This window comes from Poromitra crassiceps, assembly GCF_964638095.1.
Source record: "Poromitra crassiceps genome assembly, contig: HAP1_SCAFFOLD_136, whole genome shotgun sequence".
In the NCBI taxonomy this organism is placed as follows: domain Eukaryota; kingdom Metazoa; phylum Chordata; class Actinopteri; order Beryciformes; family Melamphaidae; genus Poromitra; species Poromitra crassiceps.
In genome coordinates, this window is record NW_028152226.1 from 392,412 (window position 1) to 403,348 (window position 10,937).

Sequence of the window (10,937 nt, forward strand, 5' to 3'; positions counted from 1 at the left end):
TTTCTATTGTCTTTGTCATGTCCTGTTTGTATTATAGAAAATAAAAAATTATAAAAAATCAAATCACAAATAGAATTTGCCCACCCAGATGGTACCGATATGTACAATTTTGAGCTGTGTCCCATTCCCTCGAGAAGTCATTCTTCTACCTTAAGGGCCAAATTCACCCCTTATGATGGGACAGTATGGGTACATTATACCTTTTCTGAATCCTTATAGTCCTGTGAGTATTCCACTGTTTGTTGTTTGTATCTCTGATGTTCCTATGCCACAGTGCTGAAATAAAGACTATAGTTTAGACGAAAATTGTGGAAAAACGAATGTCACTGACAGTTCGAGGAGCTCCTGTGACCTCTGTATTTGTCAGACAGACATACAACTGAGCTTAAATGAAAGCTAGGAAGCTACCCTTTAAAATTCTATCAAACATGTTCTCATCAAACATGAGGAAAGGTCCTCAAAACGAGCCTAGAATAGGATATGCATCAGCACCTAGAGTCCAAATTATTGTAGGGGCTGGCTAACTTCATGAGCTGATAACTGTGACAAAGCTACCATTCTGCAAAGGCTATTGTTGGAGAAAATATAAGTTCCATGGGTATTTCCTAATCAATATGCTAATAATTGCATATGCATAATTAATGCTATAAGTTAACATGACATGACATCTCACACATATAGATTCACCTGTGGCATTGAGGACTTCTCTCCTTTTGCTGAAACCTTGGACAGTGCATCGCGACCCATAACAATTGATAACAGTTTCCCTGTCAGACGGCACGACGCACACACATTTCCAAAGTTCATCCCCCCTCCTCTCTGCCTTTCCTCCTCTCTGAGTATAAAGCATATGTCAAACGCTCAGTCATCACTGAATATTGGGACTCTGTATAACAATCAGATGTATACATTGAGATTCAGTCACTTCTATAAATCCAGTTTATAGGAGAATGTATGGTAATAAATATACTTTCATAAGACATCTTTCTGGACTCCTGGCTTCAGTTTATTTGGTTTATAGCTGTTACGTATATTATATTGCAGATGAGGAGTGGATAAATTCCATTCTCTAACAGCTATCATACTAAAATATCATCTATACATGTTCAAAAATCCTGATTAGAATTTGCCCACTTGAGTGGTACCGATATGTGAAATTTTGGGGTTTGGCCCATGGACTATCAAGTCTTTGCACTCAAATCCAAAGTGAAGACAGGCAAGTCCTGAGAAGTCCCAGGTCCTAAACTTTGAGTTCCAAGTCCTAAACAAGTCATAATGCGCATAACGCTGACATTGCATTTTCATATAATCCATCATGTACACTTGTCTTGAGCAATGCATTGTATGCACACAGCACACCTCAGTAAAAGAGGAAACATCAAAATAGCCTAGGCCAGAGGTTTTCAAAGTGGGATGTGGGCGGGGGCTCCAAACAGTTTCAAGGGAGCTATAGGCTCATTGAATTAAAGTGAAAAATATTACATTAGATTAGTTATTATTACATTAGTTATCAAAAGAAGATCAGATCACTATATATTTGGCAAGCTGCCACTTTGTACAGTGTCCCCAGCACGTCACCCACCCTGCCGGACGAACTCAACGCGTTCTACGTTAGGTTCAACCCCTCTGCCCAACAGCGACTACACGGACTCAGGCGCCTGAAGAAATTCGGGCTAAGGCCAAAAATTCTCAGGGACTTCTACAGAGGCACCATTGAAAGCCTGCTGACTGGCTGCTTCACCACCTGGTATGGGAACTGCACCACCATCGACCGCAGGGCGCTAAGAAGGGTGAGGCGCGCGGCCCAGCACGTAACAGGATGTGAGCTGCCAGAACTGCAAGATCTGTACAACCAGCGGTGCCTCAGGAGGTCCATGAAGATCATCAAAGACACAAACCACCCCCACAACAGTCTGTTCTCCCTGCTACCCTCAGGGAGGAGATACAGGGTCCCAAGAGCACGCACAAATCGCTTGAGGGACAGTTTCTTCTCGCAGGCCACGAGACTCCTTAACATAATACAAATAGTGTAGTAGCCGTACTGTACCGCACTGCAGCTGCTACCATCACGTATGACTAATGTTCAATAGTATGTTAATTGGGTACCGGTATATGCTATTTGCACCTAACAGAATGTTATTATGTTTAGTTATGTTTGAAGTATGTTCATGCCATTTGCACATATGTGCAGTGAATACGCCACTGTCTGTGGCGTGTCTTACTGCTTTATTGCTTGTTGCCTCTTGTTTTTAGTTTTTATTTTTTGCACTATGTTGTAACGGAGTCTACAGCACAAGAATTTCACACATGATACTTGTACTACGGAGTGACAATAAAAATCTTGAATCTAGAATCTTGAATCTTGAAATCTTGAATCTTGAATCTTGAAATCTTTAATCTTGTCCAATTTGTAAAACTATGCACTCCAGTCAACAGCATATTCCATTTGATACTGAAAAGAATGTCCTCAATGTTATTAAAACAGTTATACAGAAACATAATTAGTAATGCATAGCTTCGTTTAAATGCTTGATTTATACTTTTAATGTGCAAATTAATCATTTTCAATGGCTTGTGTGTTCTTTTATTTTGAAAAACTCCGACCGGAAGTTCGTCAATTGCTAGTTCCATAGTATAGTGTGTGTGTGTGTGTGTGTGTGTGTGTGTGTGTTTGACACTTATTTTTACAGTCTATGGTTTGACAAGCTGCCACTTCCAGTGAACAGCATTTGTCCGTTAATATACTGAGAATAACGTTAATAAAACAGTTATTGTTATACATAAACATAATGTGTATTGTATCTCTTCTTAAATGCTTAATTTATTGTTTAAATGTGTAAAATTAATCAAGTTATTGGCTTTTGTGTTCTTTTATTTTTAAAAGAAACATACCGGAAGTTCTTACATTTGCCTGGCTAATTTCCCGACTTTTTTGGAACGTTACGTCGTCGACAACTCGGGTGTGACGTCACTCAACCGTGAAATCCTTCGCTCCCAGTTTTAGGAGACTTGCTGCTACCATTTGTTAGAATAGGCTCTTTTCACGCCCAAGTTGAACGCGGAAGTAAATAGAGACGGGGCAGTTTCACTTCCGGTGCGTTGCCATGTAAACAACCAATATGGCGCAATCTCAGTCATTGAAATGACAAGATTAATAAAAAATCGAACAGACCTTCGCATTACATTCATTTTTATTGACAACAGGATCAATTAACCAGCATGTGTCAAGTACAACAACTATTTAGTTCAGCATAGAAACAAACAAATGTAAGGTCATTCACACTTATTTTCATTTCATTATATACAATTAAATGTGTTATAATTCAACTAGTCACTATTTGGGTTTTACAGTCTAATTTAGTTATTTAAAGCAATTAAGAAAATTCATAGAATACAGAAGACCCTTCAGGCTAACCAGACCGATTACCTCATACAAAAATAATTCCATCCTACAGAATTCTAAAATCACTTTTCTGACCTGCATAGGATGGAGCCGCCTGATGCTCAACATGTATTTCTACAGTGTATCATACCACCTCTGGATAGCACACACAGTACTCAATGTTTGAACTTGAGAAACACATCCATATAAATGCTGTAATAGAACAAGTCAAGCTGCTGCCTCATTGCACGAATGGTGTCCTCATCCCTCCAGGCCCTCTGCAGTGTGAAATCTGTGTGTGTCGGTTACAAAATCACACCACTCCAGCCCACTGATGGCAAGTTGGCCCTGAACCTGCCAGTAGTATTTGTGACTCTTCTTAAGTGTGGCCTGACCTTTGACCTGTGTTAGGTGCTTAACCTCAGCAACAGAGTGACTATCGCAGCATTTCACTTCCACCAGTCCGAATGGTGGACTTTCAGTTGGGTCATAAACTTTGCCATCTGGGCTTGCACCAAGGTGAGGTGCATCAGGGTGCACTATGAACCCACAAGGGTAAACAGACACATTATGCTCTTCAGAAAACCGTTTCAATATCTCTGGCTCCTGTTCCAGACCTCTTTTCATTGCAAGGGTCTGGGGTGTTCCTTTAAGCATGCGGGCTGTCAGCGCTTTTGCTGAGGACTCACCGCGGACATGACATGCCTCCCTGAACCTGCTGGCAGTCACTCGTGGCTGTCGTACCTGGACCCACAGGGGACTGTCAGACTGCTCCCTGGTCTCAGCCTCTATGGCAGCAGAGAGTGCATGGGACACCTGTAGGCTCTCAAGGTGGTAATTCTGCTGGTAGTCAGGTGTAAACTCAAAGTCAGCTAGAAACCTGTAACCTTCAACATGCAGCTGAGGGAAATCTGGGGCATTTGGATGTTTCACAACTTCCCTAGTAGCCTCTAGGAAGCACTGGTATGATAAAACAGATCCAAAGGGAACAGGACCGAATTTGGACTCCACCATGGTGAGTTCCTCAAGTCCATGAAGAATCTTGCAGATCCCTAGCTGTGGCTGAATGTGTCTCAATTTCTCCCCAAGAGACATCACACCGGAAGGGGCCCTATCACACAAGAAAATAACAGGATTTAAAAACGTGATTTGTAGGGCACACAGATTGAAAATAAACCCATGTACAGTACATTCTAGTGTTGATAGACAATATGACAAATGGTCTAAACCAGAGGTGCCCACATTTTGTGTGCCCCGGTTCTATTGAAGATGTACATTGTTTCAACTGTCTTAGTGCAGATGTACTATACTTCGTAATTAAAACCTTTCTCTAAGCATCCAAGTAAGCTCATTTTTCCTATTTTCTATATTGTTGGCCTGCTGAGCTTTTCTTGTGCCACGCTTTGTTTTTTTCCTATGAAGGGCCAAAATTAATCTAGATGGATGCCCATGGGCCAAAAATAAATGTTGATGTTATGTGAAATTACATGAAATTATATTATTTTGTAGACAATTTACATTTTAAATGTAAAGAATGTCTTCTAGTTGCATATGGTTAAAGTATCATCAAGCTAGCTTTAAAGATGAGCCCACCACAGCCTCTGAAAGACAGTAATATGTTTGCAAAAACATGTATAAGTTTTATTTACCTGAATATGCTGCATATAAGGTGGACTTGACACCCGATTTCAAACCAAGTTTGCCCTTCAGTTTTGGTTTGCAAACCACCACCTCGTCAATGGACTCTGGCTGGATCCCCTGTTAAAAAACACCAAAGACTGAAGTTGTGTACTTGCTTTCTCTTCATAATAATCTTAAAATAATCAGAACCTAGTTTTGATTTCTGACCTGGGTCCGAGGCCTATGCCAGGTCTGCAGTGTGTCCGTGCACGACACATGTAATGGCACCATCTTGTAGTTTAAGGTGCTGTAATGGGCGCTTTGATAAAGCAGCCCGACCAGATGATTGCAAAGGGCTCTCCCTGCAGCACAGGTACAAGATGTCGACCTCATCACGATTGGAACCATGGCAGTTTCCAATGTGATCTGTTGTTAGGAAGTTTTAAAAAAATGGTAAGTGTGTTATTAAAACACGTGGTAGGATACACACTGGCTGTGCCTTGGTCAGGGTTAATGGCAAAACCAAAAATGTATTTTGTGGAGTGATTCTCTGAGTGACTCATAACATGTGACTACTTACAGGCCAAAAATACAATAAAGAGAAAAAGAGCTTACTTGGATATTTATATAAACAATTTATTCACTAAGTAATGTACATCTGCACTGTAGTAGTTGTAGTAGTTACTTACAGGCAACCAGGGCCGGTTCCAGAACCAGATGACTAAGGGTGCATCCAAGATAGGAAGGGGTGCAGATGCCCGGCCGAAGGCCGGGCCCACTCGGGTGGCCGGCCGAAGGCCGGCCGCCCGAAAAATTTGACATGTTATTTTACTAAAAATAATGCATTTGACCATCATTTCAAGTAGAATGATACCACCCAAGCAAGAATATTTCAAGTGTTTCAAGTGCTTTACTGAAATATTTGGACCATATAATGATAATACAATTATCTCAACCTTAAAAGGTTACATATAGGTGCCAAAAAGCCATAAAATCACATCAAAGAACAAAGAAAAACAACAACGATAATTCAAGTTTAAACAGTAAGTGTGCAGCTGTAGCATTTATTAAAAAAAAAAAAAAAAAAAAAAAAAAAAAAAAAAATTACTTTTCAACTGAGCATGCAGACAATTAAAATAAGGGTGCAATGCATGCTTTTGCACCCCCGTAGAACCGGGCCTGCAGGCAACATCAGACAGCAAGAACAGCAGCAGCTAAAATGATTTGAACATGCACAAGACCCACAGTAAAGTGACTTGAACATAGTCACAACAGACTGCAACAGCAGTATGCTAGATTTGAACTTGAACACACATTGTTCTTATAGGTAGTTAACCTGTAGTTCTGTTTCATTCCTTCCTGACTGCCAGTGGCAGTTTAACTGTGAATAATGATCTCGCGCTCCGCGACAGACGAGTGTTTTTATACCAACGTAGTCACGTACGTGACGTGGGGCACCTGCGTGTCTATAAAGGTGCGCCGTACCCACCATACGTCATCTTTGATCTTCTCGCAACCTGGCGTATTTCGACAGGTGTGCGGCTCCGGAGCTCCGTCATTCGGATTCTCCATTTTTTGATCAGAGACAGACAAAGGAGAGGTAGGTACACGGCCTGAAGGTGTGTTTAGTCAGCCATTCCGCTCAGCCTGGGACTTGAGTCAGAGTGCAACGGGGTTGTCCTCTAAGGCTGTGGGTGGCTGCCTACCACCTCTCCCCTCGCCGGGAGGTAGCTCCGTTAGCAGGGCTATCTCCGGGCCTAGGCGGCTGGCCCTAGCCGTGGGTGTGTAGTCTGGGCACCTTCCACCCCGCTTTTTGTCATGGGGGCGTAAACCCCGGACCCAGAATTAACACCGGATGGCAATGCGCCTAACAACGTCTTTGTTGCCGTTAGCTTGACGCGGTGATGTTACCTAAACTAGAGTCTGATCAAAACAAAGCTAGCGTTACATAAAACAAAACGTTTATGCAATATGGCATCTCCGCCACCACCGCCTGACACACCGGTCAAAACGGTGAAAGAGGATTCTGATACTTGGGTCAAATTGTCAAGTTAACGTGAAAGTTGACGAGCTAGAAACGCTGCCATCCGGTCTAGGGCGGGCTCTAGGCGGGAACCAGTAGGGTGACAAAATCAATTGTGGGCGGGAGCCAGGCTCTTTCTCGCCGAGAAGAGCCTGGTGACGCGAGGTTAGTGGGTGTGCGTGGGACGCTACCCCCGTCTAGGTTGCCTGGTCGGGCTTGTATATTGCCTTGTGGTAGCAATTATATTGCATAATTGTGTATATATTATTATAGATAATATTGGATTATACTATACTATATTATACTATACTATATTATATTAGGATATTCTAAGCTATAGCCTATAGCCTTTTGTACAATTAGATTGTATAATTGTAGAGTATTATATTGTATTATATCATACTGTATTATATTATATCGTAAAGTTAGCTTGTTGGGCGCGGACGTGTCCTGGACTGTGTCCCAGGGCCCGCTCCGATCTCCCAGCCCGGCCCTCGTCGCTGCATTGTGGACGTGTCCTGGACTGTGTCCCAGGTCCCGCTCCGATCTCCCAGCCTGGCCCTCATCACAACAGTGCGGACGTGTCCTGGACTGTGTCCCAGGTCCCGCTCCAAGTTACGGGCTTGACCCCCTGTGCTCGTTGACAATGCTGGCCTGTTCCTCCTGTGGCGTGGAGCTGCACGTGGAGGATGGCCATGAGATGTGCCCCAGCTGCCTCGGGGTGGGTCACCTCCGGGAGGCCCTGTCTGACCCCTGCATTAATTGTGGCATCCTGCCCCTCCGCGTAAGGGAGGAGCGGTTGCGAGAGGTGGAAGGCTGGTTGTTTGGTCACCGCCCACCCGTGGGCAGCAGCCCGAGGCGGTCTCCCCGTAAGCGGCGCCAGGAGGAGCGCGAGGGGGAGGACCGCGGCGTGGAGAGGGTCCTACCGGCCTTGGCGGAGGAGACCCTCCCACCATCGGGGTCTGCACTAGGTCCGCTGCTGCCGCCCAGGTGAAGCCGCGGAAGAAGGCGAGGAAGGAGACCTCCTCTCGCCAGGACATGGAGGCCTTGCGAGCTGAGTTGGAGCAACTCAAGGCTCTGATGGTGCCGCCTGCGCACCCAGGTTCCTGGGCAGGCGCGGCCAGGGAAGACGCGCTGTCAATGGCGGCGTCAAACACCATGTTCCAGGACCGCGGAGAGGACCGCGAGGACGAATATGAGGACCCCGGGGAGGATCATTCCCCGGAGCGGTCAGTCTTGGCGGGCAGACGGGGAAGCACGGAGGCCAGGGACGGCTCAGAGACTTCCCTCAGGAGTTCGGCGGGCACCGAGCGCGGTGCCCAGCCGCTCCAGGTAATACTGCGGGCAGCCCTGGCTAGGGTCGGCCTGGACGACGTGCCGGCGGTTCAGCCGAGCAACCCACTCTTTAGGCGGGCTCCGTCGGAGCTGCCCTTTGAGGTCCCGCCCTCTCCCGCCTTTCTGGAGGCACTAAAGAGCTGCTGGGCAGACACGGAGACGCGGGGGCGCCACGCGAAGGGTGGCAGGACCCTGGCCTCCATGCGGGATGCAGCGGTACACGGCCTGGCCCGCATGCCCCCGGTGGACCATTGTATAGCGTCGCTGGTCCTCTCGCCCGACGCCGCGCTGAGGGACAAGGCCAAGTGTCCTAGCGCACAATGCCGGGTCACAGATGACCTGCTGGTGAAGGCATATGAGGCGGCTGCTCGGGTGGCTCGGATGGGCAACTCCCTCTCCGTGCTCCTCCTCGCCCAGTCCCAGATGATGCAGGCGACGCATCAGGGGGCAGAGTTGGGACACACACATGAGGCGGCCCTGCAGGCCTTCGGGTTCATGTCGAGGGAGCTGGGCCGTGTGATGTCCACCTTGGTCGTGGCACGTCGGCAGGTGTGGCTCGCGCAGGCGCCTATGTCTGATGACTGCAGGCGGACGTTGAGGACGCTCCCGGTGGTGCCCGGTCAGCTGTTCGGGCCAGAGGCAGAAAGGGCCCTGGAACGGAGAAAGCTGTCGAACCAGGCCTCAGAGGGCTGGGGTCGACGCAGCAGAGGCGCAGGGGCGGCCTCGGCCTACGTCTCGGGGAGACGGAGCGAGAGGCGGGAGCCACGGCGCTCACGATACTGGGACTCGCCTGGGCAGGCAAGAGGGCATGCCCAGGAGGCGACTGGCAGTGGCCGTCAGCCCAGCGGGGTGCGCCCTCCGCCCCGGTCATCAGCACCGGTCGTCAGCACCTGGCCTATTGGGCGGCCCATTCACAGGACCCATGGGTTCTGGACACCATGTCCAAAGGCTACAGGCTGCAGTTCCACCGCCGGCCCCCACCACCTTCCGGGGTCAGGATGACTTTCGTCACGGACCCCGCGAAGGTGCAAGCTTTGTCACAGGAGATAGTCAAACTCCTGGACAAAGGGGCGATCACACCATTGAACCCACGTACACAGAACGACGGGTTCTACTCCAATTATTTCCTGATACCAAAAAAGGACGGTACGCTCAGGCCCATCCTAGACCTAAGGGGGCTGAACGTACATCTGAAGGTCCTCCCGTTCTGGATGCTGCGGACGGCAGACGTCCTCCAGGCCATTACTCCCGGAGAGTGGTTCACCTCCATAGATCTAAAGGATGCGTACTTCCATGTCCCCATCCTCCCGGGGCATCGGAAGTTCCTCCGCTTTGCCTTTCAAGGCCGGGCATACCAGTTCGCCGTCCTGCCATTCGGCCTGTCCCTGGCCCCTCGCATCTTTACAAGATGCATGAGGGCGGCTTTGACGGCACTCTGCCTAGCAGGGTTGAAGGTCCTACCGTATCTAGACGACTGGCTGATCTGCGCCCCCTCCCGCCAGGAGGCGGAGCGCGCAACATCCAGGGTCCTTGCCCATATCGAGGCACTGGGCATGTCCGTCAATTGGGAGAAAAGCTCGCTGCGCCCGTCCCAACAGACCACCTTCATCGGGTTAGCCCTAGATTCAGTGGCAATGCGGGCGCGTCCAACGGGGGAACGCGTGGAGAGGATTCAGGGCCTGCTCCAGTATTTCGTCCTAGGCGCAAGCATGACGGTCCGGACGTGGCTCAGGCTGCTGGGGATGTTGACGGCGGCCGCAGCAATCACGCCCCTGGGGCTGCTGCATCTGCGCCCTCTACAGAGATGGTTCAGCAGCCTCCAGATGGATCCTCGACTGCACAGGTGGGTCAAAGTCAGGGTCACAAATGAACCTCTGGTCCATCTCCGCCGCTGGCGGGACAGCACGTTCCTGCTGCACGGGGTGCCTCTTGGCTCGGTCCCAGCGCGGCGGGAGGTCGTGACAACGGATGCCTCGCCCCAGGGGTGGGGGGCGGTATGGCAGAGGAGGTCAGTCCAGGGGGTGTGGTGCCCTCGGTGGAGGGGGCAGCACATCAATGTCCTAGAACTGTGGACGATTGGCTTGGCGCTGAGGCACTTCTTGCCTTCTCTCAGGGGCAAGCATGTGTTGGTGCGCACGGACAACACCTCGGCGGTGTTCCATGTCAACCGGTACGGGGGGACCAGGTCTCTGGCCTCCTTGAGGGAAGCCCAGAGCCTGTGGACATGGGCCCATCCGCGATTGGCCTCCCTGAGAGCGATGCACCTCCCAGGCAGTGCAAACTCGGTGGCGGACTACCTGTCACGCCAGAAGCTGCCTCCGGGCGAATGGAGGTTGCACCCTCAGGTGGTGCAGCGGGTGTGGGATCGATACGGAGAGGCCCGGGTGGACCTGTTCGCTTCAGAATCCACAACTCACTGTCCGCGGTGGTTCTCCCTAGCGGAGACCAGCGCCCCACTGGGGATAGACGCTCTCGCCAACGCTTGGCCGAGCGGTCTGCTGTATGCGTTCCCTCCGATCCCCCTGATAGGGCTCACGCTTCACAGGGTGAGGGCGTCGGGTCACAGGGTTCTCCTGG